At 52.7% G+C, this 25,108-nt stretch overlaps 1 protein-coding gene and 3 non-coding genes across 4 annotated transcripts in view; all 4 read right to left on the bottom strand.

Annotated features, from left to right (window-relative positions):
- The window catches only part of LOC142575356 (uncharacterized), a 56,387-nt gene that overhangs the window by 20,452 nt on the left and 10,827 nt on the right, over positions 1–25,108 (bottom strand). The gene's annotated exons all lie outside the window — the stretch shown is intronic.
- On the bottom strand, positions 18,342–18,416 carry TRNAS-GGA (transfer RNA serine (anticodon GGA)). Its single transcript has one exon. It is a non-coding gene; the product is annotated as a tRNA-Ser (tRNA).
- On the bottom strand, positions 20,741–20,815 carry TRNAS-GGA (transfer RNA serine (anticodon GGA)). Its single transcript has one exon. It is a non-coding gene; the product is annotated as a tRNA-Ser (tRNA).
- Positions 21,020–21,094, bottom strand: TRNAS-GGA (transfer RNA serine (anticodon GGA)). The gene has a single exon. It is a non-coding gene; the product is annotated as a tRNA-Ser (tRNA).

Consider the following 25,108-nt stretch of genomic DNA (forward strand, 5'->3'; position numbering starts at 1 on the left):
TCCCACAGCATATGCGGAAGCTTAGCCGGGTGAATGCCACAGCACCGGCAGTTGGGGTTAGTGTAGACGTCTGGAAATATAAGGTGGAGGCGGGCGGGTGAAGGGTATGTGTTTGTTTGTAGAAGACGCAGGGTGATAGCCTGCGCACGGCTGAACTTGGGGTGAGGCGGGGGGAAGGTTCGGCGACTAAGGTAAAGGCCTTAACGAGATTGCTATAAATTGTCAGATTGTCCCTGGTGTCCAACTCATCTCCAGTGACTCCGGCGCGGTTGACTAGGCCTCGCATAATGGAGTGGGTGACCTCGTTGAGATTGGGGAGGTGTGGGTGGACAGGGCCCGCATGGGCCGGGATCCATGTTAGGGAGATTATGCTGTCTTTAGAGTGTGGTGCCTGGCAGAGGATGTGAAGAGCTTGGGGAGAAATACGGCCTTTGCTGAAGTTAGTGACGGCTGAGCGAGAGTCACACACGATGGTGTGACAGGTGGGATCTAGAGTGGCCAGGGCGATGGCCACTTCTTCAGCCGTCTCGGCAGTGGGGGTAGTGACGCTGGAGGCGTGGTGTAGGACTCCATCGCATGTGGCGACAGCCACAATTCGTGTGCCATGGGAGTATTGGGCTGCATCAACAAATGTGACGCCAGGTACGTGAGCAAGGGCTATTATGATAGCTCCGGGCCGAGCTTGGCGCCGGGCCCTGTTATATTCAGGGTGCATATTTCTAGGGATAGCATCTATGTAGACACAGTTACGGATGTCGGTCGAGATAGGTTGTTTGGGGCCCTGTTGCTGATGGTAGGTGAAGCCAAGCGTGGATAAAATAAAGCATCCCGTTTCAGTAAGGGTGAGCCGTTCAAGCTGAGAGCGTTGTTGGGCTTCAGTGAGTTCGGAAAGGTTGTTGTCTACTCCCAGTTGGTTGAAGAGTTCAGTGCTGGTGCAATGCGGGAGGCCAATTGCTTGCTTGTAGACCCCTCGTATGAGGGTGTCGAGCTTGTTTTGCTCAGCCCGGTACCAGTTGAGGTACGCAGCAACATAGGTAATGCGACATATGACAAAGGATTGGACGAGGAGGAGAAGGCTTTCTTCTCTCCTTTTGTATAAGTTGCAGTTAATAAATTTGGATCCCAAACTGCTTGCATGAATTGAATGTTTTTTACTAAATCGTTCGCAATTTGTCTCTGTTGATAACACTGACTCTCCTCCGAATCCTGTTTCCTCGGGTGTACCGCAAGGATCGGTACTCGGCCCTCTCCTCTTTCTAATCTACATTAACGACTCACTTTCTTGCGTTTCTTCCCATATCAACTCGTTTGCAGACGACTGCGTAACATTTCGCGAAATAGCTGGTCCTAACGATGCTACTATTCTACAGCCTTATCATGATGCTGTGTCCGCTTGGTGCAAGACTTGGTGCATGGAATTACACGCTAAAAATCCAAAGTTATGCATGTAACTCGATCTACTAATACATCTGTTTAATATCATCTTGGCAACCTTCCTTTAGAAGTAGTGTCGTCTTACAAATTTCTTGGCGACACTGTATCTTCAAAACTTGCCTGCAATGATCACATTGAATCCATAATCGCCAGCGCCAACAAAACACTTGCATATCTTCGCCGGAAGTTCTCATGCACTCCTCAGGCTCTCAAACTTTTACTTCATGAAACACTAATTCGTTCGAAGTTGGAATATACCGCCTCTGTTTGAGACCCTTTCCATGACAATCTAATCTACTCACATGAAATGGTCTAAACTAACTTTGCACGTTTTATTATGTCTAATTATGCTCAAACTGCAAGTGTGACTAATATGAAATCGAGTCTTGAATTACCATCACTAGCATCACGCTGTAAGATTTATCGCTTATGTCTTTTTCACCGCACATTTCACCATCGTTCACTACACGACGACGTTAGCCTTCCTCCGAAGTATGTATCATCACGCATTGATCCGCAACATAAGGTTGCCGCTCCATTTTGTAGGACTTCTACTTTCCAGTATTCATTTTTCACCAGGGCCTGTGAGAAATGGAAACATCTTCCATTCGTCACTGCAGACATTACAGACCATCAGCATTTCAAGAATCTTTTAACTAAGAGTAGATAAACAGTTTTTTTAGCTCATGTTCGTTGTTTCCTTTTGTTTGCTTGCTTTTACCTGTATCATTGTGAGTGCACAATGTTTTGTAGTTTCATGATTTGTATTGATGATTTCATTTGATGATTAGAGAATTGTATTTGTATAATATTGGTGCATTACATGTACAATTTCATGTGTCGGTGTATCTTTTCACTGAAACGTTCTTTCTTTTTTTTTTCTTTTATGCTACTCCCCTGTGTAATGCTTCGGCCCGGAGGGTACAATAAATAAATAATAAATAAATAGTTCAGTGTCGCGCCTACCCACGGTGGAGGGGAAGCAGGCGTTAGCCACTCCCCATAAGTTGGTGCAATGCCTGGCCGACCCGCGGTGGAGGTGCAGCAGGCGTGAAGCACACCGCATACGTGGGCCGATCCCGAAAATAGCGCTATATCTGGCCGACTCGCGGCGGAGGTGAAGCAGGCTTGAGGCACTCCCCATACTTGGGCCAATACCGAAGATTGTGAAATGCCGGGCCGACCCGCGACGGAGATGAAGCAGGCGCTAAAGCACTCCCCATACGTGGGCCGATCCCGAAGATAGTGCAATGCCGGCACGACCCACGGCGGAGGTCAAGCAGGCGTTAAGCACTCCCTAAACCTAGCCCGATCCCAAAGTTAGTGCAATGCCTGGCCGACCCGCGGCAGAGGTAAAGCAGTCGTGAAGCACTCCCCATACGTGGGCCGATACCGAAGATAGCGCAATGCCTGGCCGACCCGCGGCGGAGGTGAAGCAGGCGTGAAGCACTCCCCATATACGCTGGCCGATTCCGAAGATAGTGCAATGCCTGGCCGACCCGCGGCGGGGGTGAAGCAGGCGGGAAGCACTCCCCATACGTGGGCCGATACCGAAGATAGTGCAATGCCTGGTCGACCCGCGGTGGAGGTGAAGCAGGCGTGAAGCGCTCCCCATACGTGGGCCGATACCCAAGATAGTGCAATGCCTGGCCGACCCGCGGCGGAGGTGAAGCAGGCGTGAAGCACTCTCCATACATGAGCCGATCCCGAAGGTAGTGCAATGCCTGGCCGACCCGCGGCGGAGGTGAAGCAGGCGTGAAGCACTCCCCATATACATTGGCCGATTCCGAAGATAGTGCAATTCCTGGCCGACCCGCGGCGGAGCTGAAGCAGGCGTGAAGCACTCCCCATACGTGGGCCGATACCGAAGTTAGTGCAATGCCTGGCCGACCCGCGGTGGAGGTGAAGCAGGCGTGAAGCACTCTCCATACGTGGGCCGATCCCGAAGGTAGTGCAATGCCTGGCCGACCCGCGGCGGAGGTGAAGCAGGCGGGAAGCACTCCCCATACGTGGGCCGATACCGAAGATAGTGCAATGCCTGGTCGACCCGCGGTGGAGGTGAAGCAGGCGTGAAGCGCTCGCCATATATATTGGCCCAGGGTGTTTACCAACTGGGAAAACTGGGAAAACCGGGAATTCTCAGGGATTTTGAGTAGTCTGGAAAAAGTCAGGGAAAACTCAGGGAATTTGGGCCTCTATCAAGGAAAATTAGCTGTGATTTTATTGAAAGGGTCTCAAGTCGCGGTAATGCTAGCTCGAGTAACAGACAGGAATCGTAATGAATCGTCTTTGACGGCCTGTCGTCTTCTGGAGGAGTTGCCAGTGTACAGTCGATGACCGACTTTCCGGTTTCCCGATAATTTGAATGGCTTTGCGGCACCGCCACGTACCCCATAGAGTCAATGTATCAGAACGTCTGAAATTTCGGACGCAAGAGCTCTTCGCCGTCCCATTTTCCGGACGTTTTGCCGTGACCGCAGGTCCGAAACGGAATTAATCAAAGCCACCACCGCTGCCATATTGATTACCTCGCTGCCTCTAACCGGCGCTCTCGCACGCAGATCCGCTCTGCAGCCGTAGCCACCAATGCGGCAACGCTAGGCGTAGCTGCTTTGACGTTCGCTATGAAGCTTCTTGCCGTTGTGTGCCGTGTTTTTTATTGAAAGAATTCGTTGTTGTCAGCAATGGCACGGACTCCGCCTTTTTGGTCCTCGCGATTGGCTTAGAAGCTTGGAAAACACGGTGTTGCATAATGCCGGTTCCCGAAAGTCATCTTCGCCTTCGTACAGAAATGTTACTAGGTGAAGCATACGCACGTGTATTGCAGTGAAGCATATTGCCACGGGTCATAGTATGTATTTCTTAATTATACACGCGTACACCCGCTATTTCCTGTCACAGTACGAGCACCGATATGCCTAATACGTGTACCGACAGGCCTTCAGAGCGTTTTCGAATGTGCCTGTGGCGGTTTAAGCCCTTAAGGGCAGTAAATGACATGCATTTATTTTTTCAAACTGGCCGATTTTTCTGACGTTATCGCGGCCCCTAGGGAGTTCGAAAAATCGGACGTAGACTGTGCAACTGACCAAGATGCTTCAAATGGTCCGTGGGGTGAACGAGTCGCGGAAGGACAAGAACAGAAAGGACCTATGCATTGATGAATGAACGGGAAAGGGAGTGTGTCGCCGCTTCTTTCAAGGAGCTTGAGCGCAAAAAACAGAATGTTGTCTGTCGCCGAGAGGCAGGTGTTCCTGATCCAGACCAAGATAAACTCTTTAAGCAATGAAACGCAACACTGAGGTGTTGTGCGCGGGCTGAGAGTATGTCAGGAGAGTTGAGGTGGACACACCAGCGATTGAGAGAGAATCTCACTTCTGACAAAGTTCGGACCTCATACCATCGAGCTTGCTATCATTTGATAGAAATAGCTCATATTCGAAAATATTTGCTTCTGTATGCATCTCCTTTTTATTCGTATTTGAGAATGTCCGACTTGATTTGCAATTATTTTCGAATATATATCTTTTTTGCTGTGCGTTTTACTAACCCCTCCCTTCTATACTCTTTTTGAATAACATGAACACTCCTCTTTAGTATTCGTATTGAATTAAGTCGTTTTTCTTTAATTTTTTTCATATGCTTATTAGAGAGTGACAGCATCGGGCTATATGGTTTCAGCCTGTCTTGACATAACACATAGTTCTGCATCACTAAGAGAATTTCGCAAAGGCACTCAGGGAAAACCTGGAAAACTCGGGGAATTTGGAAATGTCAACTTGGTAGACACCCTGTGGCCTGATCGCGAAGTTAATGCAATGCCTGTCCGACCCGTGGCGGAGGTGAAGTAAGTGTTAAGTACTCCTCATACGTGGGCCGATACCGAAGATAGTGCAATGCCTGGCCGACCCGCCGCGGAGGTGAAGCAAATGTTTAGCACTCCCCGTACGTGGTCCGATCCCGAAGATGGTGCAATGCCCGGCCGACCCGCGGCGGAGGTGAAGCAAGTGTTAAGCACTCCCCGTAAGTGGGCCGATGCCGAATATAGTGCTATACCTGGCCGCCCCGCGGCGGAGGTGAATCAAGTGTTAAGCACTCCCCATACGTGGTCCGATCCCGAAGATGGTGCAATACCTGGCCGACCCGCGGCGGAGGTGAAGCAAGTGTTATGCACTCCCCGCACGTGGTCCGTTCCCGAAGATGGTGCAATACCTGGCCGACCCGCGGCGGAGGTGAAGCAAGTGTTAAGTACTCCTCATACGTGGGCCGATACCGAAGATAGTGCAATGCCTGGCCGACCCGCTGCGGCGGTGAAGCAAATGTTTAGCACTCCCCGTACGTGGTCCGTTCCCGAAGATGGTGCAATACCTGGCCGACCCGCGGCGGAGGTGAAGCAAGTGTTATGCACTCCCCATACTTGGGCCGAACCCGAAGATGGTGCAATACCTGACCGACCCGCGGCGGAGGTGAAGCAAGTGTTAAGCACTCCCCGCACGTGGTCCGATCCCGAAGATGGTGCAATACCTGGCCGACCCGCGGCGGAGGTGAAGCAAGTGTTAAGTACTCCTCATACGTGGGCCGATACCGAAGTTAGTGCAATGCCTGGCCGACCCGCGGCGGAGGTGAAGCAAGTGTTAAGCACTCCCCGTACGTGGGCCGATGCCGAATATAGTGCTATACCTGGCCGCCCCGCGGCGGAGGTGAATCAAGTGTTAAGCACTCCCCATGCGTGGTCCGATCCCGAATATGGTGCAATACCTGGCCGACCCGCGGCGGAGATGAAGCAAGTGTTATGCACTCCCCATACTTGGGCCGAACCCGAAGATGGTGCAATGCCCGGCCGACCCGCTGCGGAGGTGAAGGAAATGTTTAGCACTCCCCGTACGTGGTCCGTTCCCGAAGATGGTGCAATACCTGACCGACCCGCGGCGGAGGTGAAGCAAGTGTTAAGCACTCCCCGCACGTGGTCCGATCCCGAAGATGGTGCAATACCTGGCCGACCCGCGGCGGAGGTGAAGCAAGTGTTAAGTACTCATACGTGGGCCGATACCGAAGTTAGTGCAATGCCTGGCCGACCCGCGGCGGAGGTGAAGCAAGTGTTAAGCACTCCCCGTACGTGGGCCGATGCCGAATATAGTGCTATACCTGGCCGCCCCGCGGCGGAGGTGAAGCAAGTGTTAAGCACTCCCCATACGTGGTCCGATCCCGAAGATGGTGCAATACCTGACCGACCCGCGGCGGAGGTGAAGCAAGTGTTAAGCACTCCCCTTACGTGGTCCGATCCCGAAGATGGTGCAATACCTGGCCGACCCGCGGCGGAGGTGAAGCAAGTGTTAAGCACTCCCCATACTTAGGCCGAACCCGAAGATGGTGCAATGCCCGGCCGACCCGCGGCGGAGGTGAAGCAAGTGTTAAGCACTCCCCGTACGTGGGTCGATGCCGAATATAGTGCTATACCTGGCCGCCCCGCGGCGGAGGTGAAGCAAGTGTTAAGCACTCCCCATACGTGGTCCGATCCCGAAGATGGTGCAATACCTGACCGACCCGCGGCGGAGGTGAAGCAAGTATTAAGCACTCCCCGCACGTGGTCCGATCCCGAAGATGGTGCAATACCTGGCCGACCCGCGGCGGAGGTGAAGCAAGTGTTAAGTACTCCTCATACGTGGGCCGATACCGAAGATAGTGCAATGCCTGGCCGACCCGCTGCGGAGGTGAAGCAAATGTTTAGCACTCCCCGTACGTGGTCCGTTCCCGAAGATGGTGCAATACCTGGCCGACCCGCGGCGGAGGTGAAGCAAGTGTTATGCACTCCCCATACTTGGGCCGAACCCGAAGATGGTGCAATACCTGACCGACCCGCGGCGGAGGTGAAGCAAGTGTTAAGCACTCCCCGCACGTGGTCCGATCCCGAAGATGGTGCAATACCTGGCCGACCCGCGGCGGAGGTGAAGCAAGTGTTAAGTACTCCTCATACGTGGGCCGATACCGAAGTTAGTGCAATGCCTGGCCGACCCGCGGCGGAGGTGAAGCAAGTGTTAAGCACTCCCCGTACGTGGGCCGATGCCGAATATAGTGCTATACCTGGCCGCCCCGCGGCGGAGGTGAATCAAGTGTTAAGCACTCCCCATACGTGGTCCGATCCCGAATATGGTGCAATACCTGGCCGACCCGCGGCGGAGATGAAGCAAGTGTTATGCACTCCCCATACTTGGGCCGAACCCGAAGATGGTGCAATGCCCGGCCGACCCGCTGCGGAGGTGAAGGAAATGTTTAGCACTCCCCGTACGTGGTCCGTTCCCGAAGATGGTGCAATACCTGACCGACCCGCGGCGGAGGTGAAGCAAGTGTTAAGCACTCCCCGCACGTGGTCCGATCCCGAAGATGGTGCAATACCTGGCCGACCCGCGGCGGAGGTGAAGCAAGTGTTAAGTACTCATACGTGGGCCCATGCCGAATATAGTGCTATACCTGGCCGCCCCGCGGCGGAGGTGAAGCAAGTGTTAAGCACTCCCCATACGTGGTCCGATCCCGAAGATGGTGCAATACCTGACCGACCCGCGGCGGAGGTGAAGCAAGTGTTAAGCACTCCCCTTACGTGGTCCGATCCCGAAGATGGTGCAATACCTGGCCGACCCGCGGCGGAGGTGAAGCAAGTGTTAAGCACTCCCCATACTTGGGCCGAACCCGAAGATGGTGCAATGCCCGGCCGACCCGCGGCGGAGGTGAAGCAAGTGTTAAGCACTCCCCGTACGTGGGCCGATGCCGAATATAGTGCTATACCTGGCCGCCTCGCGGCGGAGGTGAAGCAAGTGTTAAGCACTCCCCATACGTGGTCCGATCCCGAAGATGGTGCAATACCTGACCGACCCGCGGCGGAGGTGAAGCAAGTGTTAAGCACTCCCCGCACGTGGTCCGATCCCGAAGATGGTGCAATACCTGGCCGACCCGCGGCGGAGGTGAAGCAAGTGTTAAGTACTCCTCATACGTGGGCCGATACCGAAGATAGTGCAATGCCTGGCCGACCCGCTGCGGAGGTGAAGCAAATGTTTAGCACTCCCCGTACGTGGTCCGTTCCCGAAGATGGTGCAATACCTGGCCGACCCGCGGCGGAGGTGAAGCAAGTGTTATGCACTCCCCATACTTGGGCCGAACCCGAAGATGGTGCAATACCTGACCGACCCGCGGCGGAGGTGAAGCAAGCGTTAAGCACTCCCCATACGTGGTCCGATCCCGAAGATGGTGCAATACCTGGCCGACCCGCGGCGGAGATGAAGCAAGTGTTATGCACTCCCCATACTTGGGCCGAACCCGAAGATGGTGCAATGCCCGGCCGACCCGCTGCGGAGGTGAAGCAAATGTTTAGCACTCCCCGTACGTGGTCCGTTCCCGAAGATGGTGCAATACCTGACCGACCCGCGGCGGAGGTGAAGCAAGTGTTAAGCACTCCCCGCACGTGGTCCGATCCCGAAGATGGTGCAATACCTGGCCGACCCGCGGCGGAGGTGAAGCAAGTGTTAAGTACTCATACGTGGGCCGATACCGAAGTTAGTGCAATGCCTGGCCGACCCGCGGCGGAGGTGAAGCAAGTGTTAAGCACTCCCCGTACGTGGGCCGATGCCGAATATAGTGCTATACCTGGCCGCCCCGCGGCGGAGGTGAAGCAAGTGTTAAGCACTCCCCATACGTGGTCCGATCCCGAAGATGGTGCAATACCTGACCGACCCGCGGCGGAGGTGAAGCAAGTGTTAAGCACTCCCCTTACGTGGTCCGATCCCGAAGATGGTGCAATACCTGGCCGACCCGCGGCGGAGGTGAAGCAAGTGTTAAGCACTCCCCGCACGGGGTCCGATCCCGAAGATGGTGCAATACCTGGCCGACCCGCGGCGGAGGTGAAGCAAGTGTTAAGCACTCCCCATACTTAGGCCGAACCCGAAGATGGTGCAATGCCCGGCCGACCCGCGGCGGAGGTGAAGCAAGTGTTAAGCACTCCCCGTACGTGGGTCGATGCCGAATATAGTGCTATACCTGGCCGCCCCGCGGCGGAGGTGAAGCAAGTGTTAAGCACTCCCCATACGTGGTCCGATCCCGAAGATGGTGCAATACCTGACCGACCCGCGGCGGAGGTGAAGCAAGTATTAAGCACTCCCCGCACGTGGTCCGATCCCGAAGATGGTGCAATACCTGGCCGACCCGCGGCGGAGGTGAAGCAAGTGTTAAGTACTCCTCATACGTGGGCCGATACCGAAGATAGTGCAATGCCTGGCCGACCCGCTGCGGAGGTGAAGCAAATGTTTAGCACTCCCCGTACGTGGTCCGTTCCCGAAGATGGTGCAATACCTGGCCGACCCGCGGCGGAGGTGAAGCAAGTGTTATGCACTCCCCATACTTGGGCCGAACCCGAAGATGGTGCAATACCTGACCGACCCGCGGCGGAGGTGAAGCAAGTGTTAAGCACTCCCCGCACGTGGTCCGATCCCGAAGATGGTGCAATACCTGGCCGACCCGCGGCGGAGGTGAAGCAAGTGTTAAGTACTCCTCATACGTGGGCCGATACCGAAGTTAGTGCAATGCCTGGCCGACCCGCGGCGGAGGTGAAGCAAGTGTTAAGCACTCCCCGTACGTGGGCCGATGCCGAATATAGTGCTATACCTGGCCGCCCCGCGGCGGAGGTGAATCAAGTGTTAAGCACTCCCCATACGTGGTCCGATCCCGAATATGGTGCAATACCTGGCCGACCCGCGGCGGAGATGAAGCAAGTGTTATGCACTCCCCATACTTGGGCCGAACCCGAAGATGGTGCAATGCCCGGCCGACCCGCTGCGGAGGTGAAGGAAATGTTTAGCACTCCCCGTACGTGGTCCGTTCCCGAAGATGGTGCAATACCTGACCGACCCGCGGCGGAGGTGAAGCAAGTGTTAAGCACTCCCCGCACGTGGTCCGATCCCGAAGATGGTGCAATACCTGGCCGACCCGCGGCGGAGGTGAAGCAAGTGTTAAGTACTCATACGTGGGCCCATGCCGAATATAGTGCTATACCTGGCCGCCCCGCGGCGGAGGTGAAGCAAGTGTTAAGCACTCCCCATACGTGGTCCGATCCCGAAGATGGTGCAATACCTGACCGACCCGCGGCGGAGGTGAAGCAAGTGTTAAGCACTCCCCTTACGTGGTCCGATCCCGAAGATGGTGCAATACCTGGCCGACCCGCGGCGGAGGTGAAGCAAGTGTTAAGCACTCCCCATACTTGGGCCGAACCCGAAGATGGTGCAATGCCCGGCCGACCCGCGGCGGAGGTGAAGCAAGTGTTAAGCACTCCCCGTACGTGGGCCGATGCCGAATATAGTGCTATACCTGGCCGCCTCGCGGCGGAGGTGAAGCAAGTGTTAAGCACTCCCCATACGTGGTCCGATCCCGAAGATGGTGCAATACCTGACCGACCCGCGGCGGAGGTGAAGCAAGTGTTAAGCACTCCCCGCACGTGGTCCGATCCCGAAGATGGTGCAATACCTGGCCGACCCGCGGCGGAGGTGAAGCAAGTGTTAAGTACTCCTCATACGTGGGCCGATACCGAAGATAGTGCAATGCCTGGCCGACCCGCTGCGGAGGTGAAGCAAATGTTTAGCACTCCCCGTACGTGGTCCGTTCCCGAAGATGGTGCAATACCTGGCCGACCCGCGGCGGAGGTGAAGCAAGTGTTATGCACTCCCCATACTTGGGCCGAACCCGAAGATGGTGCAATACCTGACCGACCCGCGGCGGAGGTGAAGCAAGTGTTAAGCACTCCCCATACGTGGTCCGATCCCGAAGATGGTGCAATACCTGGCCGACCCGCGGCGGAGATGAAGCAAGTGTTATGCACTCCCCATACTTGGGCCGAACCCGAAGATGGTGCAATGCCCGGCCGACCCGCTGCGGAGGTGAAGCAAATGTTTAGCACTCCCCGTACGTGGTCCGTTCCCGAAGATGGTGCAATACCTGACCGACCCGCGGCGGAGGTGAAGCAAGTGTTAAGCACTCCCCGCACGTGGTCCGATCCCGAAGATGGTGCAATACCTGGCCGACCCGCGGCGGAGGTGAAGCAAGTGTTAAGTACTCATACGTGGGCCGATACCGAAGTTAGTGCAATGCCTGGCCGACCCGCGGCGGAGGTGAAGCAAGTGTTAAGCACTCCCCGTACGTGGGCCGATGCCGAATATAGTGCTATACCTGGCCGCCCCGCGGCGGAGGTGAAGCAAGTGTTAAGCACTCCCCATACGTGGTCCGATCCCGAAGATGGTGCAATACCTGACCGACCCGCGGCGGAGGTGAAGCAAGTGTTAAGCACTCCCCTTACGTGGTCCGATCCCGAAGATGGTGCAATACCTGGCCGACCCGCGGCGGAGGTGAAGCAAGTGTTAAGCACTCCCCGCACGGGGTCCGATCCCGAAGATGGTGCAATACCTGGCCGACCCGCGGCGGAGGTGAAGCAAGTGTTATGCACTCCCCATACTTGGGCCGATCCCGAAGATGGTGCAATACCTGGCCGACCCGCGGCGGAGGTGAAGCAAGTGTTAAGTACTCCTCATACGTGGGCCGATACCGAAGATAGTGCAATGCCTGGCCGACCCGCTGCGGAGGTGAAGCAAGTGTTAAGCACTCCCCGCACGTGGTCCGATCCCGAAGATGGAGCAATACCTGGCCGACCCGCGGCGGAGGTGAAGCAAGTGTTATGCACTCCCCATACTTGGGCCGAAACCGAAGATGGTGCAATGCCCGGCCGACCCGCGGCATAGGTGAAGCAAGTGTTAAGCACTCCCCGTACGTGGGCCGATGCCGAATATAGTGCTATACCTGGCCGCCCCGCGGCGGAGGTGAAGCAAGTGTTAAGCACTCCCCATACGTGGTCCGATCCCGAAGATGGTGCAATACCTGGCCGACCCGCGGCGGAGGTGAAGCAAGTGTTAAGCACTCCCCTTACGTGAGCCAATTCCGAAGATAGTGCGATAGTGGGCCGACCGGCGGTGGAGATGAAGCAGGCGTTGACGGGTCCCGAAGATTGTGCAATACTGGGCCGGCCCCTAGGCAGAGGTTCATTTCTCCAGCAAAGGGCCCACATTCACAGCTTCGCTGGTCATCCTTCTCCACAGAGTGGAAGGCACTGATTTTTTTTTCAATTCAGCGCTGCGCATGCGCGTACCCTCGCCGCAGCTCCATTCCAAGCTGCGCCGCCAATAGCGAAGGTCAGGTGTGCGAAGTGAGTGCAAGTCCCTTGCATGATCTGAGGCAGTTTCCTTAGCCTAAGGGACTGAACAATGATTGTCCTCGTGTTTCTGGGCGAGAATATCTATTAGAGGAATCTCTTTAGTAGTTCGTGGGATATACCGCAAGCAGGTTTGTCGACGAAAGCGACACCGTGAACTAACATCGGTGCGATAGGCTCTTGGTCTGCTACGAGTATCATGCCGGGCACTTGCTGTACCGCCAATTGCACAAACCGCCTTGGAGTGTTGAACGTATTGTACATGGTGTGGCGCACACGGTTAATTTGCAAAAATAAAATACGCCATGTTACCAGTGAGCCATCACGCGATTCTTGCTGAGTGAGGCATGCCGGCACGACACCGTTAAAGCACGACACCAGCGCTGTGAGCATTCGAACTGCACTTGTCGCCTTAAGACTGATTCGGAAGTCTCGGCGATGTTTTAATACACCGGTATGTATATCGTAAGGCTTTCCGCATTGGCTGAAGAACGTGTTAGCGCATGGAGGCGGAACTAGCTGTACGGTTACGTAGGGTCAAACAACAACAGGAATGTCGCCACGCAGCCCATCGGAATGCATCGCACGAGACCAAAGTGGCACACTCGTGGTGCCGCATTATGCACAACTCGCGAGACTTAGTTTCTTGCGGGCAAATGAAATTTTACGCGCTTGACAAAACAGCGTGTTGCATCCACTTGTGCAGGAGCTCCGGCCCCGCATAGCCACAGAAAGTTGTCCGCTAGTATAGAGGGGTCGCTCACTGAAAAGGGTCCGCTCGCTGCTGCTCGGCGCGGCAGCAGCAGCGAGCGAATTGACCTTTATGCCGCGTCTCGCTTGAACGTGAACTAAGCGTAGGAAGCACAGCGGATACGAAGCTACCCGCACTCGGCGCATTTTTTCCACATCACAGATCGCTGTCAGGATATGGACGCCTATGTGGAGTACGCAGTAGCCGCCGACAGTGGCAGGCTAGGTCCAAGTTTGACGGCATGAGCTTGAAGGTCAGATTTACGGAACCAGGCGTTTTCTGCATTTTTACCTGGAGAGCTATCGCTCAAAAATTGTCATCCACCGAATGTAGCAAGAAGCTACAAGGGATGCCCATACGGGTTTCTGAGAAAGAACGCTTCGCAGTTGAGGAAAAAATTTGCCCTGGTCCGGGACTCACACCAGCCATGGTGTGTGTCTGTTCTTGCGGCGCCCGTGTAAAGCTGCTCTATTTTTCCACAACGCATTTATACTAACTGTGCCCCAAATATAAGCTCCAATCACAAAATCAAATCAAAGAATTTGTTAAATATTATTCACTATTCAATTAACAAATCTGTGCTTTAGAGATTCCCGCAAGGTAATATTAAATATTCAAGTTTTGTGTAAGACGTAATAGTTCTGCATAAACCCTCAAGGCCCGCCTGGCCGGAAGTCATCACGGCTGTCAACCGCAAGGAAGCGAGTTGGCTCCCCCAGCGACACCGAGGACACCGAGCTGTACTCTATATCGGAAGACGACTCATCCGACGACGGCTTCATACCCGTCCGGAGTAAGAGGGCGAAGAGAAAGATCGCCAACACAGCGCCGTCACCTCCTGCGAGCGCTACGACTATGAAGTCAAGGCCTGCGCGCTGGCCACACGTCATCATCTTTATGCCGGAAGAACCGTCAAGCAACCTACGGTTGCTGAACAGGCAAGCCCTATCCATTTTTCTGGAACGTGCGGTGCCGGATCAAATTAAAGACATCAGAATAAACCCACGCAAGAATATACTCGCCATAGACGTGTACAACGCGAGTGCGCTTGGAACACTTCAAGACATCACGGAGCTTGGCGGAATCAAAATGCGCCCCTTCATCCCGATCGACGACACATCGATAGCCGGTGTAATTTACGACATTGACATTGCCATTCCCAATGAAGATTTACCTAGCCTCATCAAGCCGGCAAACGAGGGCACGATCATTACGCAAGTGCGCCGTCTTGGGAACACGCGCTGCGTAAAAGTAATCTTCAAGGGGGATTGCATACCCTCCCACGTTAAAGTCGGACATTTTCGACATCCAGTTCGACCATTCATCCAGAAGCCGCTTCAATGCCATCAGTGCTTCAGGCTAGGACACGTAAAGGGCGTGTGTCCCAACTCGCTTCTGTGTCCCCGTTGCGCTGAACCTCATGCAGAAGTGACCTGCGGTGCCACAGTTCTGAAGTGCGCCAATTGTAGCGGCCCTCACGCAGCCTCGTCGAAAGACTGCCCCCGCATCAAGAGGGAGCGCGCGGTTCTTAAGCAAATGGCCAGAGACAATTCGGCCCACAGGGAGGCAGCCGAAGTAGTCCGGCGTCGGCGTCTACGTCGGCACCGTCGTACGTCTTCAAAGAAGGCGCATGAGCGAAGCGATAGTACCCGCTCCACTACGGAACCATCTAGTCGCGACGCGAAAGGGCCCACCACTTCCACGAGGGCATCAGATAAGACTCTTTCTTTAGAGGAATGGCCTACGCTACCGAGCCGCTCCCTTGCTAAGGAACCTCAGAAGGTCACGGCGCCACCGGAGCCTTCTCCGGCCATTGATGATTCACCTAAAACAGATCAAGTCATCTCGGTGCTACGTTCCCTCATGGAGGCCATCCGAACGATTTTAGTTGAGATGGGGACACCGTCTGCTCGAAGCGCACTTAAAGTGCTGGACGCCTTAAGCCCAGTGCTTGAATCCCTCAACTAGAAAGATGGCTACCCATACCCCATCCTTCCGAAAAGAAGTCAAGGCAGCGTCTGTCATGCAGTGGAACGCCAGAGGGCTAAAATCACGAATTTCCGATTTCCGTCGAAGACTTTTGTGCGCGAATGGCAGACCAAGCGACACGTCCAGATCCTCCAGCCCGAGATGATGTCCCCCATTCCCGAGATTGCCGCATGGACCTTCCTTTCACAATGGAGGAGCTCGAGGCGGCACTAGCTCTCTGCAGGCGCTCATCATCTCCGGGTCCAGATGGTATATCATACCGAGCCTTGTGCTATCTCGGAGAATCCGCAAGGATAGCACTATTGAGTCTCTACAACACCTCATGGCAGGAGGGAAATGTTCCTGACGAATGGAAAGTGAGCCGCCTGGTGCCAATCTTGAAGCAGGGCAAATCCCCGCTAGAGCTCACCTCTTACCGCCCGATAGCGTTGGCCAGCTGTGTAGGAAAGATAATGGAACGGATGATCCTTGGCCGCCTGGAATGGTACCTTGAACACTACAAGATTTATCCGAGTTCCATGGCTGGCTTCCGACGTGACCGCTCTTCCATCGACAATGTAGTTGATCTCGTTTCATATGTCCAGCCCGAAAGGTCCCGTAAACGTTTATCTGCAGCTTTATTCCTAGATGTGAAAGGGGCATATGATAACGTATTACATGAGGCTATTCTCGACGCTCTTGTGACGGTAGGCTTAGGTGGTCGAGTATTTTTATGGATTGCAAGTTACCTATCTGCAAGATCATTCTATGTATTAACTGACGATGGGCCAACTACGCGACGCTATACCAGCAAGGGCGTTCCTCAAGGCGGTGCTCTCAGCCCGACGCTATTCAACCTCGCTCTTATTGGGCTTGCTGAACACTTGCCAACTACCACCAAAATTTCAGTATACGCAGACGACATCTGTCTCTGGACTTCGGCAGTCACACGTCCTCAGATACGTGCACGGCTTCAGAGAGCGGCTACTTTGACAGCGAGCTACTTGTGTGAACAAGGTCTCAGCATATCGCCAGAAAAATGCGCCCTAGTGGCGTTTACTCGCAAACCAATGACGCCTTATGTCATCTCAATCAATGGGCGGACCATTTCCTATGTCAGAACCTACAGATTTCTTGGCGTAATTATCGACCGAGACCTCTGTTGGAGCCCACACGTAGCTTACATGAAACGACGCCTAACAGCAACCTCCCAGTTGTTTAAATACCTGACAGGAAAGACGTGGGGGATGTCAGTAGACGCAATGCTGAGACTCTACAGAGCTCTCTTTCTCGGTTTTTTAAGATACAGTCTACCTGTACTGAACGACACCTGCAAGACAAATATTCGTGTTCTGCAGGCAGCACAAGCTCAAGCACTCAGAGTTTGTCTTGGTTTGCCGAGATGCACGTCAACTGAGGCAACTATTGCGATTGCTCGGGACCATCCAATGCAGACTCACATCACGGTGGAAACCCTGAGAACGCATATCAGACATTTGGCACGGGCCCCCTATCACCACCTTGCAACACTACCTTCAGACAGGCACCAAGCATCATTCTCAAAAACTATTGTCAAGTACAACGACAAACTTCCCTCGGGCTTCACCGCTGCATCTAAACCATCGATGCCCCCTTGGTGCCTTGTCAGCCCCACAGTCCATCTCAACGTGCCAGGAATCGGGAAAAAGTCTGAGCTGTCATCGCCTGTGCTGAAACAACTGTCTCTGCTTCTTCTGCACGAGCGGTACGCAGACCGTGCACATATTTATACTGACGGTTCCACAAACATCCAGTGTTCGTCCGGTGCTGTAGTCGTCCCAGAAAGAGGTATTACCATCAGCTTTAGGACTGACCACCCAACGACTTCTACATCTGCGGAACTAGCTGCTCTTCGAGCTGCACTTTGTTTTGTCAATCGGGAACCACCTCGACAATGGTCAATTTTCAGCGACTCAAAGGCAGCCCTACAATCTGTACTATCAGCTCTGCGTCGCGGGCCATTCGAACAGCTCGTATTCGATATTAGATGCCTACTTCATACATCACATGAGAAAGGACATCACGTGACGTTTCAGTGGCTGCCAAGTCACTGCGGCGTCATCGGAAATGAAGACGCCGATAAAGCCGCTCGGACAGCTCTTGAAGACACACAGGAAGAGGCCATACCACTTTCACGGTCCGACGCAGCCAGCAGACTTCAAGTGCTTGCACGGGAGATCACGCTCTCTCTATGGTGCACACCCAGCAGCCAGACCAACCGCAGCAATCATCAACACGACCTGCCCTCCTTGATGCATCTATGTATGCCAACCGGACTCCGCCGAAGTGAGGCCACCCTGCTTTATCGCTTATGGCTAGGGGTGGCCTTCACGAAATCTTACTCGTTTCGCATTGGAATGGCCGACAATGCTCTCTGCAATGACTGTCTTTGCGAGGAGACGCTGGAACACATTCTGTGCGACTGTCCTGAATATAATGTTCAGAGACAGTCCATGGCGTCCGTTCTAGCGCACCTTGACAATAGACCATTGTCAGTTGCAACCATTTTCACATATCGCCGACTGAAGTCATCGCAGCTGAAGGCGACGAAGGCACTACTTCGGTTTATGAAGGATACGGGCTTGGACAAGCGGCTGTGACAGTGATGTCACGTACCGCACAAGAGTGACAGACTGTAACCAACGATATGTGTGCCGTGTTATGTGCCCTCTATCTCTTCTCCCCATCTTTCATCCCCCCCATCCCGCTCCCATGTGTAGGGTAGCAAACCGGTTAGGCAAAACTGGTTAACCTCCCTGCCTTCCTTCTCCACTTTTTCCTTCCTTCCTTCCTCAAGGTGGAGAGAAGTAATTAATAAAGGGAACATGAGACATCCACCCGTTCGTAGCAGTTGATACAAAGGAAACCCATACTGATTCCTCGAAAGAAAAGCCTCGCAGTTGAATAAAAATTCGTCCTGGTCCGGGACTCGAACCCGGGACCACCGCCTTTCCGGGGCAGCCGCTCTACCATCTGAGCTAACCAGGCTTTTTTTTTTCTTTATTACCCTGTGATGAACATTGTACAGACATAACAGCAAACAAAAATACATCAAATCCGTAGCCATTCGGCTAGTTCGTATGTTTTAAAATCGCTTAATTTTGCCTAATTCATCAAAAACAGTAATCCACTCCGGAGGATCATTTAGTGCCTTATAAAGATCTCTAATATATATAACAGCTTCAACGAAATAGTGTCTTGCCAATTGGGGATACAAATGAGCATGTCCGACGTCCATTCTTGTTCGCCAGATGCTGTGCATGCACATGACCATGAACATATCACTAGGTACACCTTCTGGTTCAGCACAAGGTAAGTACCGAATTCCAAAATGGCTTAAAGGCAGGTATTTTTTTAAAGTCCTTTGAAGTACATCCCATAGGAACATCGCGTCTGGCAGCCAAGAAAAACATTTTCAATTGTTTCCGGTTTTGTACAAATTGGGCAATTGTCAGACCATGGAACGAAAAGGCCTTTGTTGTGTAACCATGGCTTCACAGGCAGTGTGCCGGTATGCAGTTGGAAAAAGAAGGATTTCATTGAGGGTTTCACCGGCATTCGCTTAATACGCTTGAGGACGTCACGCTCAGGGCCCAGCTGGTACAACCCACGGTACACAGGAATCGGCAAAAAAACATCAAGCAGGTCTTTGTATAAACGCTTGCGTGTCACACTTGTTAGGTACTCAAGGGAGAATCCTGCCCTAAGAATCTGCACAGAAGATACAACTTCTCGTAGGTAGCCAGACAAGACTGCTGGCCTCAAACAATACTTTGATATTACGTAGTCTGGCAAGGAGTCCTGTAACCGCACTTGGATTACAGTTCGAAGAAAAACGTCAGCCTGTTCACGCAAGAAAAAAACCTCGTCACAATCTGCTTGAAAAACAAATGTGATAATACCAAGCCCCCGTTTCTGACTTTATGAAAAAGGTTGCAACGGCTCATGCGCTCCCAAGTGGATCCCCAGATAAAAACTGCAAAGACCCTATGCAGTTTTTGTACAGAAACTCTAGTAATTCCTATCACCTGCAGCACATAATACAACTTAGCAGTTAGAAACACATCACAAACAGCGGCTCTTGAAAACATTGAAAAATTATGTCCCCCCCCCCATTTTTCTGTTTGTAACTTAACTCTTCCTGCTTCATTTGTCCAATAGTCCTTGCTATCCTTATAGTGTTTCAGTGGAACTCCCAAATAGCTATCCGGAGTTGTGTTCCATTGTATCTTGCACAACGTGTCTGGAGGGTGTTCCCAGTTGCCATGCCAGAAGCCAAAACATTTTGACCAACTAATCACGCTTCCTGTTGCTGTACAAGAATACTTAGCCTCTCGTACAACTTCACGCACGCTTCTTTCATCTTCGCAAAAGGCTGCTATATCGTCAGCGTAAGCAAGGACCTTAACTTCAGTATTGAAAAAAGTGTAGCCCCGAATAATCGGATTTGCAAGTACTTTTAAACAAAAGGGTTCGAGGTAAAGATCAAAGAGGAGGGGTGATAAACGACAGCCTCGTTTTACAGAAGTTTTGCAACGCAAATACTTTCACTCAGTTTCTTATTAATCGCAAGTTTCACTGTACATTTGTCATACACCATTTTCACGTCCTCTAGAACTAAATATCCTACATTGACGTGGTTCAGTATAAGGAACAATATTTCGTGCACGACTCTGTCAAATGCCTTATTCAAATCTAGTTGAAGCATAGCAACCCGATACCGCATGGCATCGCAACATTCAAGAACAGTTCTTGCTACATGGATATTTGTAAGAATAGATCTTCCTTTAATTCCGCAGGCCTGATGCGGACCTACAAGAGACTTTGCAACACTTTGGAAACGGCGAGACAAAACTTTCATGAAGACCTTGTAATCAGTATTCGTTAAACTTATCGGTCGGTATGTTTCTACTGAAAGCAGTTTCACCGGGTCATTAATTTTCGGAATGAGTATGACGTGGGATGTTCGAAAGGACGGTGGTGTTAGTTCCTTTTCATAAGACTCTTCAATAACTCGGTTTAGAAATTCTGCCACTTCACTTTTGAAGAATTTGTATAAAACTGCCCCGAGACCATCTGAGCCAGGTGAATCTGAGCTAACTAGGCGGCTAGCAGATGGCAGGGCGAAGTCGAATTTTTCAACAACTCGAAGCAAAGGCAAGTGTTTGACATAATAGTTCTGTGGAAACTCGCAAGGTGGAGAGAAGTAATTAATAAAGGAAAAATCAGGCATCCACCCGTCCGTAGCAATTGCTACAAAGGAAACCCATACGCGTTCCTCGAACGAGAAGCCTCGCAGTTGAATAAAAATCCGTCCTGGTCCGGGACTCGAACCCGGGACCACCGCCTTTCCGGGGCAGCCGCTCTACCATCTGAGCTAACCAGGCGGCTAGCAGGTGGCAGGGCGAAGTCGAATTTGACAACAACTCGAAGCAAAAGCAAGAGTTTGACAATAGTTCTGTGGAAACGGGCAAGGTGCAGAGAAGTAATTAATAAAGGGAAAATCAGGCATCCACCCGTTCGTAACAATTGCTACAAAGGAAACCCATACGCGTTCCTCGAAAGAGAAGCCTCGCAGTTGAATAAAAATTCGTCCTGGTCCGGGACTCGAACCCGGGACCACCGCCTTTCCGGGGCAGCCGCTCTACCATCTGAGCTAACCAGGCGGCTAGCAAGTGGTAGGGCGAAGTCGAATTTGACAACAACTCGAAGCAAAAGCAAGAGTTTGACATAATAGTTCTGTGGAAACGGGCAAGGTGGAGAGAAGTAATTAATAAAGGGAAAATCAGACATCCACCTGTTGGTAGCAATTGCTACAAAGGAAACCCATACGGGTTCCTCGAAAGAAAAGCTTCGTAGTCGCCCTGCCATTTGCTAGCCGCCTGGTTAGCTCAGATTGGCTGCCCCGGAAAGGCGGTGGTCTCGGGTTCGGTCCCGGACCGGGACGAATTGTTCTTCAACCATATAGGTATATGTCCACCGACATACTGTCTGACCCAACGGCCGTGCCCAACTCGGAACGGTATAGGCAAATAAAGATTCGCTTTAAAAATAAAGCATGAAGTTGACAAGCTTGAAACTTTGCCCCAAAGCAGATAGCGCAGCTCTGTAAATTGTTTCCGTTAGAGCATGTGAAACTGTAACATTTGATAAAAGAATTTACTGCTCAAGAAATCGTTACAACGTCTACTAGAGTTTCGCAAAAAGTCTACTAACAAATTAATGGTATACTTCAGAGCGGTGAACAACATATCAGTTTTTTCCGCTTTAGGCGTGTTATGAGATGCACTTTACATAATTCCGATATCGTTTTTCGTCGCTGAGCTACATAGACCATTTTCATCGCGCTTCCGTGAGCGCTGCGATGTTTGATCTAATTTGGCCAATTGGTTGCACTTCTTAATTTTCTCCCAAACTGGCTGTTTCAGTATTTACCTAGGTGACTACCTCTGCTGCAGTAATTGTAAACAACACGGTATTTCACACATTATACAATTCTGAAGACTCGGAAACCTTTCTGCGTCACAAGGTTGAAGTGCATTTATAGACAACATTTATTTGTCAAAAACGATTATATTTGGCGAGAGCATTTTTGACTTACGACACAAGACAGAATAAACTTTATTGTCCAATGAATAAGGTGATCTGACCATCCCCCGACACGTAGGTCAGGGAGCGAGTGCCGCCGCCTCAAATGCAGGCTAGGAGGTCTTGGGTCCCAGCAGCCTCTCCAGCCAGTTGGACGAGCCGGAACTGGAGCTCAGAGTCCGAGATGCGCAGCATGGTCTCCCAGGTGTCTCTACCACCTATTTTGTGCGTTCCCCCAGGAGAGTACGGACATTCCCATATTATGTGGTCGAGGGTCCCTCTCGCCCCACAAAGATTGCATCTATCGCTCCTGGCCTCGGGGAACATGTGGTTCGCCATAACCGGGTGCGGACACGTATAAGTTTGTAGTCGTCTCCACGCGACTGCTTGTCTATTGTTTAATTTTGGGTCTGGCGGGGATACCAGTTTACGAGCCAATTTATAATGCTGCGTGATCTCCCATATTTTATCATGCGCTCTCCGCTCCCTCGGTCATCGAAGGGCCCCGTTGCGGCTCGGCGGTAGAGATCTCGAGCCAGCTCGTGGGCCGCCTCGTTGCCGGGGCCAGCATCGTGCACCGGAGTCCAAATTATTTGAATTTTTCTATCTAACTTTTTCTGGCCTAGGATTCTGGCCGCTAAGGGCGAGATCCTTCCCTTGCTAAAGTTTTGTATGGCAGTTTTGCTGTCACTGATCACAGATTTCGCGTCCGTTCCAGCGCGAGATAATGCGATCGCAATTTCCTCGGCAACTTCTATGTTGCGCCCGCTGTTGGGAACTCAGCGCTGACGCCCGTTGTTGCGCCTGGGTCGCAAGCCCCAAGGGTAGCGTTGGCCTGGCGGCCTGGGGCACAACTGGAAGCATCCGAAGGTCCCGGCAAAGCATGAGTCGAGTGGTAACAACAAAACAACTTGTTTATTCTAACATCGCAAAGAGTTGGCGGTCAGGTCGACCGAAGTAGAGAGACGGGAGAGCACGTTACTCAACAGGAGAAATCGGAGCCTCCCTTGGCGTCCGGGGGCAGCTGCTTTTATACTCTCGCAGTTGAGGGCAAGAAGGAACCCCTATAAGACGAGCACGTGACTGTGCCGCTCGGGCACGTTGGGATGAGAAGGTGGCGCAGCCGTCGTGCCGGCGCCGTTCGGGCACAATGGGAAGAGAAGGTGGCGCATACGCCGGGCCGCGCCGCTCGGGCACGTTGGGATGAGTAGGTGACGCATCCGTCGTGTCGGCGCCGGTCAGACCTCCTCGCTTCACAGTTGGGGGAGCTCCTCTCCCCGGCTGCCGCGCTTCGACAAGCGTGGGCACCAACATGCACATACACACACACACGCACATGAAGACACGTGGCATTGGAACATGCCTGGACGCGCTTGGCGGGGAGGCGTAGCGGCGGCGCCGAACGGGCCAAAAATGTCTGCCGCTTTGAACGAAGCCCCAGCGTCCGTTGCATCCGCGCCGGCTATAACGCGCGTCGTAGGCGAAACGTAACAGACCGCCCCGCCGGGGGAAGGAGATCCCGATGGTCAGGGGACTGCATCCGCTGTCCGGAGGGATGTCGCTCGATGATGCTCATAACCGAAGTCGGGCGTCCCTCGACGTTTCTTGAGCGCAGCGCACAGAGAAGGCCTCGTTCTCTCGTTCAGGTTCGCACGGGACACTGCAAAGTGACTTCGGGAGAGTTCACATTTTTGTTCTCGTTCCCGGCAAGCGTTAGAACTACGCTGAAACTCAACCGCTTAGTCAGCAAGCACGGCACAACCCTCACTAAGCCCTGCCAGGCTCTTTCCCCTTCTATACCACTGCCTAGTTCCTTACAGTAGTCTAGCAGCACTCAGAACGCGTCCACAAATTGGAAAATTGCACTAGAAAGCATGTCATCACTTTGAAACACTAAACAAAAGCAATATGTTAAAAATCCTGCCTCAGGAAGAAAAACATCAGTAACAAACAATTTTGAGGCTGATTCCTACGTTAGGGGCTTCGACTTAAGCCATCGGCGTTACCGTTGAGACTCCCCTTTTTGTAACGCACCTCAAAGGAATATTGTTGCAAAGCGAGGCTCCAGCGCAGGAGGCGGCCATTTTTGGGAGAGATGGTCTGCAGCCATTGGAGAGGGCAGTGATCCGTCTCAATGATAAACCTCGAGCCGGCTAGATAGCATGACAATTTCTGAACGGCCCACACGAGACACGCACACTCTTTCTCGGTGGCACTGTACGCCTGCTCACGACTGGTCAGCTTACGACTAGCATACAGGACGGGGTGTTCTACTTCTCCATTTTCCCGTTGGCACAGTACAACGCCCATGCCTCGCTCACTAGCATCGCACTGAACAACGAACCCTTTTGTATAGTCTGGCGATCGTAGCACAGGCTGGCTTGTTAGGGCACTCTTTAGGGCGCTAAAAGCTCTTTCCTTTGTCTCGTCCCATACGACTGTTTGGGGCTCTGTTTTTCTTAGAGCATCCGTCAGGGGAGCCGCGATATCAGAGTACCTGGGGATGTACCTCTGATAGTAGCCGGCGACACCTAAGAACGACCGAATATCGGTCTTCGTGCGCGGTTGCGGGAAGTCTCGCACAGCGGCCACCTTTATTTCAGAGGGGCGGCGACGACCCCGACCAATCACGTGACCGAGGTAGACAACCTCGGCCTGTGCTAACTGGCATTTGGGAGCCTTGACTCTCAAGCCCGCATCGCGCAGGCGGGTTAGCACTGCCCGCAAGAGTGCCATATGCTCAGACCAGGATGCGGAGAATATCGCTACGTCGTCTAAATACGGTAAAGCGAATTCTTGCTGTCCCCGCAACACTTTATCCATGAGGCTTGAAAAACAGTATGGCGCGTTCTTCAAACCAAAACTCAACACTTTAGGACGGAATGTTCCCATTGGTGAAATGAACGCCGCATACCTACTAGCCTCTTCTGTAAGTGGAACCTGCCAATAACCCCTGACAAGATCTAGGGTGGAAATAAACTGAGCGCTACTAACTTTCTCAAGGCGCTCCTCGATGTTAGGGATCGGATAAATTTGATCCTTAGTGATGGAATTAAGCCTGCGGTAGTCGACGCAAGGACGAGGTTCCTTGC

Source organism: Dermacentor variabilis, chromosome 3 (genome assembly GCF_050947875.1).
Source record: "Dermacentor variabilis isolate Ectoservices chromosome 3, ASM5094787v1, whole genome shotgun sequence".
NCBI lineage: Eukaryota > Metazoa > Arthropoda > Arachnida > Ixodida > Ixodidae > Dermacentor > Dermacentor variabilis.